This window comes from Sus scrofa, chromosome 3, assembly GCF_000003025.6.
Source record: "Sus scrofa isolate TJ Tabasco breed Duroc chromosome 3, Sscrofa11.1, whole genome shotgun sequence".
In the NCBI taxonomy this organism is placed as follows: Eukaryota; Metazoa; Chordata; class Mammalia; order Artiodactyla; family Suidae; genus Sus; species Sus scrofa.
This window is the reverse complement of record NC_010445.4, coordinates 119,966,744-119,984,199: the sequence shown is the minus strand read 5'-3', so window position 1 is coordinate 119,984,199 and position 17,456 is coordinate 119,966,744. Positions and strand designations below refer to the sequence as shown.

Sequence of the window (17,456 nt, the reverse complement as noted above, 5' to 3'; positions counted from 1 at the left end):
AGCCTTGCTTGGAGTAGATGCCCTATAAAATTGTCTGATTGCACAAGTGTTGGAATAAAGGCCCAAGACCTGCTTTTGGCAGGAACGTTACAGATAAGCAGTTTATGTTGACAGCAGCTGGCTTCAGCGTGGTTGCTGAAGCCCGCAGTGAATGAAGCATCTTGTTGTTGTCCTGCGCGGATCAACTGAGCTCAACTGAGCACCCAGCAGGTGTTCACCAATGTTGACTTAATGATTAATGTACGGAGTCATGTATATATCCTCTTTACATATATAAATACACACATTTATTCAACAGGTATTTAAGTACTTACCCGATGTTATGTACTATGCTGGGGCTGGGTGAGGAGACAGACATTAAACAAATAAATGCAACATTTAAGTAGTGGCACGTGCCCTAAAGAACTTCGTGGGAGGAGAGTAGCAAGGGAGAGGAGGGTGCTAGTTTAGATGGGGGAGCTGGGAAGACCTTTCAGAGGAAGAGAGGAGTTTATCACATGAAGAGGCAGAGGAGGAGATTTCCAGGTTGCAGAGAGTGTGAGGATTCTAAGGCAGGAATGAACATTGAGTATGGAGAAACTCCATGAGAGGGCCGAGGTGCCTGGAGGAGGTTGGAGAGGATGGCAGGGGCCAGGTGATGCTGTGCATGTTGGGCCAAGTTCAGGATCGTAGCGTTTGTCTTGAGGGCTGCAGGAAGGAGTTAATGGATTTGTGGCAGGTGAGTGTCAGGAGCTAATTTATATTTCTAGAAGATCGTCTGTGAAGACCAGATGAGAAAAGAAAAGATTAGAGAGGTTTTATCAGGGCAGGTGGGAGTCTAGTTCGAGGCATGTGGGAGAGGTGGGACCTCAAGCCAGCTTGGACTGCGTGAGAATGAATGGGAGGCTAGAAGTAGAGACTCTACACCTATAGGTTGGTTGTGAAAGGGAACAGAGATTTGGGCTGAGTGCAGGCGAGGGTTCGCATTTTGTCTGCCCATGTGGAAGGCGACCCTGGCTGAGGTCAGGGAGCTGAGTCCAGCTCCTCAGCAAATCAACACATACCCATCTCTCTCTGTGGCTACAGCCTAGTGATTTTGTGATTAAAAAAGGGATAATCTTTCTACAAACCTTCTTCAGTAATGTCATTTATATGTGTTAATTTGGATCATTTTTATAAATTGAATTAGGAGAACTGTGAGTGGGTATGTGGGAACATTTGTGGTGAGATTCAAAGCATTTGGTCTTTGATGATCACCAAGAAGCTGCTCTCGAGTTGGCTTAAATGGAGAGACATCAGTGATCAGCGTGGTGGTGAGAAGATGCCAAAAGCTTCTCCAAGATGCATGGGGGCGAGGCCCGATGGAGCGCTCCAAGCATGGTGATGAGCCAGCTCTCTGTGTCTCAGAGGAGCCCTTTACCTGGTCTTCCTCATCACATGCCACTCTTCCTCTGTACCCACGGGTGTCTTGGTATAAAAATGCGAGAGAATGACATATGGTTTGTCATCTGGGAACCCATGTTTCACAGACTATGCTGGCCTACAGATCCATAAGGAACATCACGGGAGCCTGATGGGGCCTTAAAGAACTGATAAGAGAATCCAGAGGCCAATGTATATAGAGTCGTAGGGAATGGGAGCCCAAAGAGGACCAGAGGTTGAAGATGACTCCGAAGATCAGTTAAGAGGCATTGGCTTCTTGAAGACTTCTTTCAGCCATGCTTGCTGACTTATATCCTGGCAGATAAGTAGTGTGAAATAAAAGAATGCCAGTGGATTAATATTTTGGGCTTGAACATGTTTGCTTTTGTTTATTTGTTTGTTTTCCTTTTTAGGACTGCACCTGCGGCATATGGATGTTCCCAGGCTAAGGGCTGAATCGGAGCTGCAGCTTCAGTGTACGCCACAGCCACAGCAACTCGGAATCTGAGCTGCATCTGCGACCTACACCACAGCTCATGGCAACACCAGATCCTTAATCCACTGAGCGAGGCCAGGGATCGAACTGGCATTGGGTTCATTACCGCAGAGTCACAACAACGGAACTCCTGTTACAATTTTTTTTTTTTTAACTTTCATTCGTCTACGAACTGGCTTGGCTTTCTTAAATCCTGATTGACTTGCCAAGGTGAACCTAAAACCATTTTCTTCTCTCTCTCTCTTTTTTTTTTTTTTTTGTTATTTAGGGCTGCCCCCACAGCATATGGCACATGGAAGCTCCCAAGCTAGGGGTTGAATCGGACTGTAGCCGCTGGCCTACACCACAGCCATAGCAGCGTCAGATCTGAGCCATATCTAGGACCTACACCACAGCTCACCATGACACCTGATCCTTAGTACACTGATCAAGGTCAGGGATCAAACCTCTGTTCTCATGGATACCAGTCAGATTCATTTCCACTGAGCCATGATGGGAGCTCCCCTAAAACCATTTTCTGTGATTTACTTAAAATGAAGAATTGGCTAAAGAGATGGGAGAAGACTGTTGTTTATATATTTGGATCAAGAGGCGATGCCTGGGTTCTGGCAAGGATGTTTCAGCATCTTTTTCTTTGAGGGTCAATAAATCATACCTTCTGTGCAGGGTTTTTCTTATGGGTTTTTAAGATCCCAGTTTCCTAAGTGTGGTACCCTCATGAGGCACCTGACATTAAGACCCTGCCTGCCCTCCTCCCTTGGTGTTTAGCTACTGCCTGGCCAAGATTAGCCCTTAGTCTGTTTGAGGGTTGAGCTTTCTCTGTGACCCTGGTCTCCCCTGAGCTAAAGGTGTAAATAAAAAGTGTCGGAGTTCCCCTCGTGGCGCAGTGGTTAACGAATCCGACTAGGAACCATGAGGTTGCAGGTTCGGTCCCTGCCCTTGCTCAGTGGGTTAACGATCCGGCGTTGCCGTGAACTGTGGTGTGGGTTGCAGACGCGGCTCGGATCCCGTATTGCTGTGGCTCTGGTGTAGGCTGGCAGCTACAGCTCCGATTAGACCCCTAGCCTGGGAACCTTCATGTGCCGTGGGAGTGGCCCAAGAAATGGCAAAAAGACAAAAAAAAAAAAAAAAGTGTCCTTATGTGACAGTGTTTATTATCTGTCTGTCTGTCTTTGCCGAAGTGTAAAATGGTATCACTATCCCCATACCCTCTCATCATCTCCTTAAATCACGAATCCTACAGTGTAGGCTCTCCGGATAGGTAAAAATAGGAATCTCGTGAAAGTTCACATGGTGCCTGAGCGCTTCACCTTTAAGCAGTTTCCCCAGGCTTCTTGATCTAATTAGAAATCAAATGTCAGCGTGGTGTCTCTTTTTGGTGATGAGCCCTGAGTTCTCTTCTCCCAGCTCCTCCAGACTTAAAATGCGGAAGCTGCAGCACGCTTTGCCTTCTCATCTTGTGTCTTTTATGCCAGGCTTTGAAGTAGAGAGTACACAGTAGGATGCATCATTATGTAACGTGGCCATAGACTCTCCTGAGTTTGCCTTTAGTTGCTTTTTATCACCCACGTCAACAGTTAAGAGCACACCAGCAAGCCCTGTTTTAAAACCCTTCCTTTGTAAGTTAGGGCTGCTCTTTGAAAATAATTCCCGCCTAAGTGTTATTAGACATTGGGGTTAGGTTTCAGGATGCTTCATGGATGACAGTTAAGTCATAGGAGTGGGACAGAGAGGGTTTTGAGCAGTGGACATCCAGGACCGAGTGGTGTAGAAGGGAGGAGATGGCATTCTCTCTCTTAGGGACGGGTCCTTCCCCCACCCCCAACATCACGGGCTCAGGCATACATGCCAGAGGAGGAAGGGCATCCCTTACTGCATGCGGGCTGCTTAGCTGGTTGGATGAAGTGGACAAACCACAAAAAAGTACCATATTAGGTAGAGAGTTTCAGTCTCACAAGAGGAAAAGAGTTCTGGAGAGTGGTTGCACAATGTTACAAATGCATTTAATACCACCGAACTTCAAAATAGGGGGGATGGTAAATTTTAGAGCATGTGTATTTTACCATGATAAAAAAGTTGGAGAGGAGTTCCCATCACGGCTCAGTGGTTAATGAATCTGACTCGGAACCACGAGGTTGTGGTTCGATCCCTGGCCTCGCTCAGTGGGTTAAGGATCCGGCGTTGCCGTGAGCTGTGGTGTAGGTCACAGACGCGGCTCGGATCCTGAGTTTCTGTGGCTCTGGTGTAGGCCAGTGGCTACACCTCCGATTAGATCCTTAGCCTGGGAACCTCCATATGCTGTGACTGCGGCCCTGGAAAAGATAAAAAGACAAAAAAAAAAAAAAAAAAAAAAAAAAAAAGAAAAAAAGTTGGGGAAAAAAGACACTGAGACTTCATTGCTGTGAAATAGCATTTTCAAGTGTTTTGGACCCAGGTTCTTTACATGCTTAAAAATTATTGAGAACCTCAAAAAGCTTTTGTTAAAGTGGGTTATAGCTGTCAATATTTATATTAGAGGAGTTCCCATTGTGGCTCAGTGGGTTAAGAACCTGACATAGTGTCTGTGAGGATGCAGGTTTGATCCCTGGCCTCTCTCAGTGGGTTGAGGATCTGGCCTTATAGGTCAGTGTTGCCATGGCTGTGGTATAGACCACAGCTGCAGCTCTGATTTGATCCCGAACCCCAGAACTTCCACATGCTACTGGTGCAGTTGTAAAAAGAAAAAAATTATATTAGAAATTAAAATAGATACATTTCAAATTATTTAATTTTTAGTTCATTTAAAATAACAATAATCACCTCATTTAAATGGCATATTTTAGTGAAAATAGCTGTCTTTTTTAAGCAGTAAAATTTGAGTGGCATTGTTTTACACTTTTACAAATTTATTTATTGTCTAGTTTAATAGAACACCATGGGATTCTTAGATTCACTTTTCTATTTAGTCTGTTATATTCTCAAACATTATATATCCTCTGGAAAACTCCATTGAACACTTGTGAAAGAATGAGAGGGAAGCAGGAAAATAACACCTTAGTTTATTATGAAAATAGTTCTGACCTCATGGAGTCTTTAAAGGATCTTAGAAGCTCTAGAGGTCCCTGAGACACTTTGAGAATCAGTGCTGTAGAACAAATCTGCTACCAAGTTAATTTTTGGTTATGCTATATGTTTTAGTCTCTTTCATGTTATCTGAATTTGAACTTTAGCATTTCCATATATTGCTTATCTATGATTTCAAATGAAAGAACTAGATGGTGGAGTTCCCGTCATGGCTCGGTGGTATTGAACCCGACTAGTATCCAGGAGGACTCAGATTTGATTCTTGGCCTCACTCAGTGGGCTAAGGATCTGGTGTTGCCGTGAGCTGTGATATAGTTGCAGATGTGGTTCCGATCCCATGTTGCTGTGGCTGTGGTGTAGGCTGGCAGCTGCAGCTCCAGTTCCACCCCTAGCTTTGGAACTTCCATATGCCACGGATGTGGCCCTAAAAAGACCAAAAAAAAAAAAAAAAGAAAAAAGAAAAAGGAAAAGAAAAGAAAAAGAAAAAAGAAGTATCATATCAATTGTTTTTTTCAAGTGTGCATTCTTATTTACTGTGGGGTGGGGACTTCCTTTTAGCCCCTCTGGAGGAAAACCTGCATCTGTGCAGAGATGGTGACTAAAGCCGTCCCTGGGGCTCTCGCTATTGTCACTTGTCACTGCTGAGCTTACTTGGGCATTTCAGAGGCTTTCCTTTTCTTCCTTCCTGCTCTATCCCACCTCATTTTTCCTCGTACGGAGAACTTGGATACTCAGAGAGAGGTAAGCACAGTTAGGGCATAGGCTGGAGAAAGGAGAGGTGTGAGAATTAATTTTCATAAGTCAAATTGAAAACTTTCTGACTTGCTTCGCCTACGGATCTCATTATTTATAATTTTTTTCCTATTGATAAAGTATGGAATTAGTCATAGTGGATAGCTCTGGGCAGAGCATTAAAAAAAAAAAAAAATCCTCCCAGGATGGCTTCCAGGAGCTGGATGTGGATGTTTGTGAAGCATAAAAACATTTTTTCTCTCTTCCAAATAATGGATTAGATGTTACATAAACCATCATATTTAAAATGTTAAGTGGAACTTTTTTTTACCCCATGAAATAAATATTCACTGTGGCAACTTACTACAGCAACAGACACTTGGCTGTCTTGGAGTTTTGTTACAAATATGCTGAGGATTTATTGCCTTTCTTTTTCCTTTTCTGTTTTTATTGAAGAACGTTTGATTTACAATGTTGTGTTAGTTTCAAGTATACAGCAAAGTGATTCAGTTTATATATATATATGTTCTTTTTCACATTCTTTTTCTTTATAGGTTATTTCAAAATATTGGTAGAGTTCCCTGTGCTATACAGCAGGTCCTTGTTGGTTATCTATTTTATATATAGTAGTGTGTATATATTAATCCCAATCTCCTAATTTATCTTTCCCTGCTGAGGATTTATGACTTGGAAAAACCTGTGACTCCTAGCAGCAGTAAATGCTGTTCTACAATCCTTTGGCAAGACTACAGTGCGTCAGGTGCTCAGGCTGGGCACAGAGAAGCCAGGCTTGGTCAGCCGTTCTCATCCCCTGCATCCTGGAGCCTCCACGAAAGACTGTACGAGGTGAAGGCACTTTCCAAGCAGGCTTCTCCACTCTTTTGAGCAGAAACATCCCTGTATTTTACCCTGAAGTAGAACATTCGTTTAGTCACTCTTCCACGAGACATCTCCCACTTGTCTGCTGTGGATCGGATGCTGATACCACTTCATGTCTGTGATACTGCTAAGATAAATAGGATTATGCAAGCATGGAGGAAAGTTCTTACTGATTGATTGATTGATCGATTGTCTTTTTAGGACCACGTCCAAGGCGTATGGAAGTTCCCAGGCCAGGGGTCGAATTGCAGCTGCAGCTGCAGCTGCCAGCCTATAGCCATAGCCATGGGGATCGGAGCTGCATCTGCAACCTACCCACAGCTCATGGTAACACCGGACCCTTAACCCACTGAGCGAGGCTAGGGATCGAACTTGAATCCTCATGGATACTAGTTGGGTTCCTTATCACTGAGCAACAACAGGAACTGGTTTTTTGTTTTTTTCTTTTTTTTGAAGGCGCCTATTTAGACATAGATGTGTGTGTGTGGGGGGGCATGTGTGCACCTGCACCCACGTGTGCTACTCAAAGGAGAATGTCCTGGAAAAGGTACCATTGAAGCCGATTTCTTGAAGGCAAAAGTGAGATTGACTGGAAAAGAAGGGAACAGAGGGAACAGCTTCAAAGGGTTTTAAAAAAGAGTGCCCGGCAAGGCTCAGGCTGGTCAGTAGTCTGACGGGACTGAGGCCGAGGGGTTTGAGGTTGGTTGGTGGGCGCCCAGGTTGAGAGGCAGATGGGGGTGTTCTTGCTTTGGCTTCTGCAGAGAAGTTTGAACTCTGTCCTGAACACACGGGGAGCCGCTGAAGATTTCTAGAAGGTAGAGTCATGTTCTGACTTGTAGTTTAGAAAAGTCTCTCTGACTGCCTGAGGGAAGGGGTGTTAGTGAGAAGTGGGGTCAAGATGGTCACTGACTTGTCTCCTGGTGTGATTTGGGGGCATGAGAGGGGGCTTCTCACCCAGGTGGTTGATTTGACCGGCGTCTTGATGCCTGATAGTCCTTAGACGTCTACATTCTTTATATTTATATTTTAAAAATTTATTTATTTTTTCTTTCTTACGGCCACACCTGCGGCATATGGAAATTCCTGGGCTAGAGGTCGAATCAGAGCCACATCTGCAACCTACGCCATTCTTCACTGGCTGAGCCACAACGGGAACTCCATATTTATATTTACATTATATTTATATTTGTATTTGTATTTATGTTTAAGATCAAGATGGAGAACTCTCTGGGAGGGTTCCCTGGAATGTTTGGCCACATTGTTTCCTCTTCCTGCGGCCCCCTGATTTCCGGGGCGTATGTATCCCTCCTTGTTTGCATGTTGTCGTGGAGGGCTGCTATGTATTAAGGATGTCCCCAGGGTTCTTCTGCCCCAGTCCAGGCAGTGGGTGGGCACGGGGTGGGCAGGCGGCTCTCGGCCCAGCCCCTCAGGCGCTCTGTCAGTGGAGAGACTGGAGGACAGAGGAGGCCCCTGCTGTGTTCCTTGCTCTCCCTGACCAGGCCTCTTCTTCTAGGAGGTGTTTATGTTCCCTGGTCATTCGGAAGTGCCCTGGCTCCTGACGGTGGCCAGGTGTGGTTCTCCAGTCTTTTCTTTGGCCCCGCGTGCCTCAGAGAGCTTTCTGACTGACGAACATTGGATCTCTCAGTGAGCCACGCAGTTGTTGTTTGAATCCAAAAACTCCTCAGTGATGTGGGACTTGTCAGGAGGTCTGACCTCACACCAGAGCACGAAGACTAACCTCACAGGCTTTCCTACCGGTTTTGAAAGGGAAACAGGCCAACGCAAGGATGGTGTTTGCCAAAAGGGATCGAGGGACGTACTGATGGGGCCACAGGAAACTAAGGCCCTGCCGACCAACTTTGCCAGATTTCTAGTGTTGCTGAAGGCGGTGCTGCTGCAGGTGTGTCTACCTGGGAGGAGAGATGAAAATAGCATCAAAGAGATGGTGTTCTCTGTGGACATGCCGGACCCTGGCAATGCTTAATGATGAAAATAATAATAACTGATAGTCATGCAGGACTTACATTAATGCTGTGTACTGTTCAAAACCTGATGTACATAATAACTCATTTAATTCTCATAACAGTACTTTGAGGTAGGCATGTTCATTTTATCTTAGTTTACCTGTTATGCCTGCCTTTCTCTTCTCTCCTCTCTCTCTCTGTCTCTATCTATCTATCTATCTATCTATCTATCTATCAATCAGGAAATATCAATGAGAGATTTTAATACTTTACCCAAGTCATAGAACTAGAAAGTAGCAGAATGGGAATTCAAATCAAGTCAGACAAGGTACAGAGTCTGTGCTCCTACCTATGAATTTGACTCTTAGCTTTAACACTTACTGTCTGGGAAAGTTATTTAATCTCTCTGGACTCAGTTTCTTCATCTGTAAAATGGGGATAACAACCTCTACCTTAAGGCAGATGAAATAAGGTATTTAAAGCAGCGCCTAGTACAAAGTAAGCACTCTATGGGGTTTGCTAGAAAAATTGTTTTGTAGTAGATACTCCCGCAGGAAGAATGACTGTACACACTTTGTACAAAAAATTGTGACTCTTGTACTAATCACATGTGACCTATGTAATGACCTTGGTAGATATTTGGTAGCTCTTCATAGAAAGAGTATGAGGTGAAAAAGGATATATATATGTGTGTATTCTCCCACACGTGTTTAGGGAGGGAGGGTGAAAGTGAGGTTTGCTGTGAGTATGTGAGCTTGGTGTGTAAGGACACTCAGCAGACCACTAACAGGAGCAGAGTGTGATCCGCTTGCCGCAGGGGCCTCACTGCGAGAGCAGGGCTTGGGCTCTGGGCTTGTGGTCTCCCGTGTGCCCTTGACCATTCTGAACCCTAATTCCCTCATCCGTAAATGGTGGCCTATGAGGATGCCTACCTCTCTGGGTGGATCTAGGCGTTAAAGAAGGTCATTCATTAATTCATTCTGTATTTCTTGCTGAGAATTAAGGATGCAAAGATTAAGAAAAAAATAGGCCCTGTCTTTGAGGAGCTCACAGGGTCACGGTGGAGGCTTTGAGAAAAATACTTTACTGCAGTTCCGTAAGTTATATACTCAGATGGATACAGATACTGGTGGGGATGTGGGGAAGCCTGGTTTTGGGGTAAGGAGAGGTCAGGGGTCAAAGCTTGATTCTGAAGAATGCGATAGAGAATATGAGACTTGAAGGCATTCTGAGCAAGCAAGTGAGAAGTCAGGGGCACTTTTGGAGAATTTCACATAATTCTTCATAGTCCTGGAGTTTGAGTTGGGTTATGCAGGCTACGATAATAGATGAGGAATGATAATAATATTGACAGCTAACATTTAATTGAGCATTAACTATGTACCAAGCACAGAGGGCCTTGTTTTTTTATTATTTTATCTATAGTCCTTACTGCCCAATGCAGTATGTGTTATTTTGTAGCCAGGTTTCACAGACAAGGAAACCAAAGCTCAGAGAGCTTAAGTGACATGCCCAAATCACACCGCTAGTGAGTGGTGATCCTAGGATTCAAGTTCAAGCCAGATTTTATCCTGAAGCTCAGGTGAGCCATCAGAGCACTTTAAGGTTGGGCATGTTAGAAGGTAACTTTAGCTTGGCATGAGGAATGAATTTGAGGGTAGAGAATGGGGGCAGGCCTAAGCAGGCTACTCAAAAGCCTATTGGAGTAAACCGTGGAAAAATACTGAATTAAAGCAGAGGCAGGAGAGATAGGGGAAGGAAAGGGATTTGAGAGAGATTTGGGGATAGAGGATGAAGGGAAATTGTGGATGTGTTTATTTCAAGGTCCCACTGGGACATTTGACTGGACATATCCAGTAGGCAGTTCCATGAGCCCACAATGTAGGAGGGAGCTCTGGGCTGCAGCTCCACACCTGGCTCCAGACTCAGGTGCCGTTCCCAGGAGAAAAGAGAGGGACATGGAGGAAGATTATATCCAGGCTACAGATTTGTTTCATTTGGCTTACAGTATTAAAATATTAACATAAAATTGATAACATTGAAAAAGTTGGGAAAGTTCTCCCATAAAAATAAGATGTGTGGATGTTCTCAGCATGTGGGCAATCTGGCCACCTGATGCCCACAGGTAAGGGACAGAGGTCCCTTTCTGGCAGGGCTGGTGGTCTCCAGCTTGTCACAGCATCCAGGTGACCTCCTTTCTCATTTGGGGCACTGCTGAGCCCCTGCAGGTATTTTATTTTGTGACCTCAGACTCAAGGTTTGGGAAGAGGAAACTGGGTTTCACAGAAACCAGGACTAAGTAGCCAGACAAGTGGCATCAGTGATCTGCAGGGGGCCAGGATTGGCAGTGACAAAAGCCTTGGATGAGTAAGTCCAAGCACAGATGGGAAGGTTCCTTTGGGTTTGGTCATCTGGAGGTGCCTTTAGCAAAGACAGTGCAGTGTCAGGGCAAGTATTGTAGGAGAAGAAGGAGGGATGAATGTGAAAAAATGGTTTCAGGAAGCAGTGTTGCATAGTATACCCATGCTCAAGGACCTACTGTATAGCGCAAGGAAATGTACTCAGTATTCTGCAATAACCTATATGAGAAAAAGGAATGGATATATGCATATGTATAATGGAGCCGTTTTGTCATACACCTGAAACTAATCCAACATTGTAAGTCAACTATACTCCAATAAAGTTAAGAAAAAAAGAAGCTGTGTTACAAAGAGGAATTTGGGGTTGGTAGGTTTTATCCTGTGTTATTTTTTAGTGTGAGTGACTTGGACATAACTTATAAGGACATTATGATATAAAATGGTACTTTCTTTATTTGTCCTCTACTTATCTTTTATAACCACAAGGAGTCCAGTCCTAGCTCTGGTAGGCTGGCAGATTATCCTACAAGAAAAAGTTTGTTCTTGTCAAAACCACGTGCTCCCAGGGTATAGAATGGAGTGAGATGTTTTGTATGTCTGTGAACTTCAGATTTTACCAGTATTAAATGCAGTTTTGTGGTTTTTTTTTTTTTTTTTAATCTTTTTGTCTTTTAGGACTGTACCGGCAGTATATGGAGTTCTCAGGCTAGGAGTTGAATCAGAGCTATAGCCATGGGCCTATGCCACTGCCACAGCAACGTGGGATCTGAGCCTCATCTGCAACCTACACCACAGCTCACGGCAACACTAGACCCTTAACCCACTGAGCAAGGCCAGGAATCAAACCCACAGCCTCATGGATGCTAGTCGGGTTGGTTAACCACTGAGCCACGACGGGAACTCCAGTTTTGTGCTTTTAATATGTGAGCAGCGGTACCTTCAAATGGGTAGTTTTGCATTTTAACAACAGCAAGGTAAGTCAAGCAGTGCCTACGTGGTGATTTGTTGCCTTCATTTACTCGTGCATTTGTAAGCTGTCCATTTCCTTTTTTATCATTTGCCAGGTGGAATCTGTGTGATGATCTTATCAACCGGCATCACTTCTGTTGCATTCTGGGTTAGTGTGCTGTTATTGGTTTTATGCCATATGCTGAATTTTCTATTTACTTTTTTTGTATTTGTTATGATATAACTTGATCCAGTAACTTATTGTGTGTGTATTAGAGCTTATCTATCTTGTCTTTGATGTAAAACTCTTTTTTGATTAAGGAAAAAAAATGTATCTCTCTTCTGCAGTGGCTGATAAATAAAGCCACTTTTCTTCTGTGGTGACCACAATTTCAGAAGCACATTTGCTGTCATTTTTCTTTTCTCCCAGTAGCGCAGTGGGCAAGAGAGACCTTAAGATTTGACATGGAATGGAAGCAGCTGGTAGCCAAGCTATGTGATAAATGTTAACCGACTGATTGATTCATCAGTCAATTCAACGTGTAATTTTCAGGAACCTCATATGTGTCCTGGAGGTTAAAGGCATAAGACAAAAAATTCTGCCTTCATGGAGCTCATATCCTAATGGGAAAACAAACCATAAATAAGATAAAGAAACAAAGCATATGTTTCTACATGTATTTTAGGGATCAGCAAATGCTAAGGAGAAGAATAATAAAGTAAGGAAGCGGGCTAGGAGTTTCATTGGGGGATGTTTTAGATGGGGTAACCAGGGAAGGCATCCTTGAGAAGCTATCATTTGAGTAAAGACCCGAAAGAAGTGAGGAAGAAGCCACACAATCACCTGGAAATAGAGCCTTCTAGGCACAGAGATCAGCCAGTGCAAAGGCCCTGAGGCAGGAATATGCCTCACTTGGTATGATTAAGGGCTGTTACAGAGACCAGTATGCCAGCTGGGGATGAGAGAGTGAAAAGAGTAGGGCATAAAATCAGATAAGTCAAGTGGGAGAGGGGAAGTCACCACAGGGTTGAACACAGGAGTAACATGAAGTGACTTACATTTTAACAGGATCTCCAGCTAAGGCATTCTTATCTCTTTTTGTGCCACAGACCCCTTCGGCTGTCTTGGGAAGCCGATGGACTACTTTTAAGAAAAGCCATTTTATTTAGTTTTAAAAGTCATTTTATTTACATATATTTTATTTGCATATATATATATATATACATAATATACATACATACATATATATACATATATGTGTGTGTGCATATATGTATCTGGCTGCACCTGCAGCTTGCAGAAGTTCCCAGGCCAGGGATCCAACATGTGCCACAGCCATGACCTGAGCCACAGCAGTGACAATGCTGGATCCTTAAGTGCTAGGCCACCAGGGAACTCCTAAGAATAGCATTTTGAAAGGAAAAAAAAAAAGCCGCAGGATATAAAAGAATCCACTTGTATGGAAATACATTTAACAAAATATTAAAGCCAATTTATGACTTAGCAATGTATATTCTTTATTAACTCATTAGAGAAGCTCTGGGATAACGCCAGGGATTTTTTTGTTTTTTATTTTTAATGATGATGTTTTAAAGATGAACAGGGATAACTCCAAGAGATTTTTCTGTTTTTTGTTTTTAATTTCTCTGACTGGCTCCTTGTGGCTGAATAGTTCAGGAGATCTGGGGTGTGAGTGTGGTGGTCCCTTTGTTTCAGCAGATTCTCTCTACGGCCATAGGAAATCCAATCTCCATTTTTTTTTTTTTTTTTTGTGCTGCATTTGAGGCATATGGAAGTTCCCAGGCTAGGAGTTGAATCAGAGCTGCAGCGGCTAATCTACACCACAGTCATAGCAACTCGGGATCCAAGCTGCATCTGCAGCCTACGTACACTGCAGCTTGCAGCAACACCAGATCCTTAAGCCGCTGAGCGAGGCCAGGGATCCAAGCTGCATCCTCATGTATACTAGTCCAGTTCTTAACCTGCTGAGCCACAATTGGAACTCCTCCATTCTCCTTCTGTAGAGACATCTCTCACTTGGGTTACTCCTAGCTCACAGAGGTGTGGATGGGACAGACAGAGTTATTTATATTCTAAGAAGAAAGAATCTAATCTATTTATTCCAGGTCCTAGGGCTACACCTGGGCCAAACTCACCGATGATTTTCTGCTCTTTGCATCTGTGACAAGCTTAGTCTCCACGTCTTTGCCTGCGCTCTTTCCTTTGCTTGGAGAACAGCCTTCTCATTCTCGTCTGCCTCCTTTCCTTGTTCACATCTGACCCAGCCCTCAGGGTCAGCCCTGATACACCTGTTGGTGTAGTTGTCCCTGCTTGCCTCTCTGGAGGGACCCCGTACCTCCTGTGAACTGCAGCACCTTCGCGGTACCTCGCCTCCAGGACAAATTCTACTCAGGGTTGCGGGTTATTTATGTATTTACCCTTCCCCAAACTGTTCTAAGCTCCCGTAAGCTCTGAGGGCAAGAGCCACAGTTGTATTTTGTTCTTTGTAGTTCCCTGCATCGTGCCTCCCCTCAAACAGACGTGAGGAACAGCAGAAGCTTGTGATTCCTACAAATGATACCGAAGCCGGGCCGAGGTTCTCTGACCCCCAGATCTGTAAGTTGACTTAACGTCTGTCCCACTACCCACCCCCTTCCAGATACTGACCAAGGCTGCTTATGATCTGTTTTTTTCCCCAAGTAGAAATAGCCATTTTCATAAGTGTTTTGTAAGACTTGTAAAGAAATTGACACAATGTTGAGAGGTACAGAGCTGAAGGCAAAAATCACCCCGGAGTCCGTCAGCCAGAGTTCCTGTATATGGTTATAGATTTTGCATTTTAGTGCATATTCTTAGAGAGTTTGCTTAATTTTACCAAATCAGTTTATAAAGATCACATCATGGCATTATCTTATTTAAATTATTTTCTCGTTTTACTTCTCATATTGGGACTATCTTTCCATGAATCCGCGGGCAGTGGAGCGCAGTGGAAAAGGAAATGGCTTTAGAGTATTACTGTTTGAATTCAAACCATGAAACTACCCCTTAAGAGCTGTTGACCCTGGAGAGTTAGTTAACTTTTCTATTTACCAGTTTCTCCATCTGTAAAATGAGTCCAATAAAAAATATGGCTTGTATGCGTGTTGTGAGGATGAAATGGGTTCGGGCACGCAAACACTTGGAGCGGCGCTGGGCTCAGAATGTGGAGCTGTTACTATCATTTCAGCATTTTTTTAATGGCCACGGAGAATCCCACTGCATGGCTACCTCCTAATCTGTTTAACCATTCCCCACTGATGGACATTTAGATTGCCTTTGACTTTTTATTCTTATGAATAATTAATGATGCAGTGAACGTCCTTGTATTTACATTCTTGGATTTGTGTCTAATTTATGTCCTCAGGATAGCTTCCTAAATGTGACACTGTGAGATTTCATGACTCACATGACTGGGGGCCACCAAGAGGCTTCCTTGAACCGGTTAACGTGGTTACTACCATTGGATGATCGATTGTTTTCGCCTGTACTCCCCAGAACCGCTTGCTTCCAGTTGCTCATTTTAACACTGTGTTGCTGTAGATGTTTGATGCCTCAATGGCTCAGCCTCAATGAAAACACGGGGGCAGATGAGACTGAGCCCAAGTCTAAAGCCCCCAGGTGGACCGATTTGCCTGTTCCCCTGGCTGCAGGCTTGAGCCCCTGTTTGGGGTCAGCCATGAAGCTGGGGAACTCCTGCAGGGTGGAAGGAGCCGAGGCACCCCTTCCTGGGGCCAGTGGAATGGTGGCGATCCTGGAGCACCATGGGTCAGTGGCTATGTGATTTTGCTTCTTATGAGGTGCAGCCTTTTTCACAGGGCTTTCCCTCGCCTTCATTTCTGTGGTTTTTCTTTGGAGATGACTCAACAACAGCCTGCTACTCCACACTGCTCCCCAGGGGAGGGTGTCTAGGAACACAGAACCCCAGGAGAGGAGATGGTGTTTAGTTACCTGGGCTTCCAGCCCTTGGGATTCTGGGGATGGTATTGCAGTCACTATTCCGGACGGCCAAGAGAACTATTATTTGTGTTAACCTTTCAAATACCTTGAGGCCTTATTTTAGAAAACACTTATTGGTTTTCTCTCTGAAGACCAGAACCTCTGTCAATTTATTTTTAATTCCTGAATAGGTTAGATCCTGGAAGTTTTCATTTTCTTCTTGGGACAGAGCAAAATCAAGGAAAAAAAATATTGCTAATTCAAGGATTTTTCATATTCACTGAAGGGATTTCTTGAAGTTTGATAATTTGGAAAAATGAAGTTATTTGCATATATTCTTAGTAATCTACTTTCTGAATCAACTAGGTAGCGTTGTATTATTCTGACTGCTTTGGAATGTAGGATTTACATATAAGTACAGGTTTTCTGGCACATTAAATTCCATAATGGTGGCCTGATTGTGATATTTTAATTTTATTTAAGGAAAGCCTTGGACCACAATTCTAATACTTAAGCAACCCTAACCCTAACCCTAACCCTAGAGGTAGCGTCAGATTTCACCTTTTATTATTATTATATGGCATATGGAAGTTCCCTGGCCAGGGATCGAAATGGAGCTGCAGCTGTGGCTTACACTATAGCCATGGCAACCCTGAATCCGAGCTGTATTTGTGACCTATGCTGCATCTTGGGGCAATGTTGGATCCTTAACCCACTGAAAGGGGCCAAAGATGGAACCAACATCCTCACAAAGACATCAGGTCCTTAACCCACTGAGCCACAATGAGAACTCGTCACCTTTTATTATTATTCGTGTTACTTTGTTACTCTAGATTTTATTGAAAATTGGTCTCATGAATAGTGGCAAGACTGTAAAACTGATATATATTTGCATTTTTCCTGGAACATCAGTGAGTTCCTGCAGGATGAGAAGATTTAGTTAAGAGTGGGTGTGGGCAGCAGAAACACTCCTTCCGCCCCCGGAAGTAGGCAACATCTTTGAAACTTTCTTAGTTCACGGGCCTTGTGCATTATTCTGTGACCAAAAATGTTAGCAAATATAAGACAGACTCCCAGAAAAAAAACCCACTAACCTTTATTGTAGACTCAAATTGTGTCATGCAGGCTTTGAGTTTCAACAAAAGGTTAACCTTGCTTTTATCTTAACTCATTTGCCAAGTTTTGCTTGTCTGACACCAGAAATGCCATGACTGAATTCTGAAAGAATACATGTTTTGGGGGAAATTTCCCCAGCCCCCATCAGCAGATGTGGTATTAGTACAATCTATCTTTCTGACTTTCTGAACTTCCAGCTCCTGAATAGATGCCCGAGATTCTTCTACTCTACTTGTTGAGCAGTGGTTCACGATGGGGAATGATTTTCCTCTCAAAGCAACATTTGGCAACATCTGGAGACATTTTGGTTGTCACACCACTGGGGGCTGGAGCCTAGTGAGGAAGGCCAGGGAAGAGACAGGCAGAAGAGAGCCCCCACGAAAAAGAATGATTTGGTCTCAAAATGTCAATGGTGGTGAGCTGAGAGTCCCTGCTGTGGAAGTTTGCAAGGTCAGGGTGTCTCCAGGGAAACTGGCTGGTCACCAGGAGGGGCCTCTTAGGTGTGTGTCATTTACCTGTAA

The 17,456-nt window shown here is 43.8% G+C and overlaps 1 protein-coding gene across 7 annotated transcripts in view; it reads left to right on the top strand.

Annotated features, from left to right (window-relative positions):
- The window catches only part of KCNS3 (potassium voltage-gated channel modifier subfamily S member 3), a 38,432-nt gene that overhangs the window by 5,342 nt on the left and 15,634 nt on the right, over nt 1–17,456 (top strand). For 2 of the 7 annotated variants that reach the window (XM_021085913.1, XM_021085912.1), the window contains exons 2-3: nt 11,960–12,012; nt 14,355–14,460. The exons of 2 other annotated variants lie outside the window; for them this stretch is intronic. The gene's annotated coding sequence lies outside the window, so the exon portion shown is untranslated. Of the gene's footprint in view, nt 1–6,346; nt 6,539–11,959; nt 12,013–14,354; nt 14,461–17,456 lie in introns of those variants that run through there. 3 more of the 7 variants (XM_021085911.1, NM_001044596.1, XM_021085915.1) reach the window with 2 other exon arrangements.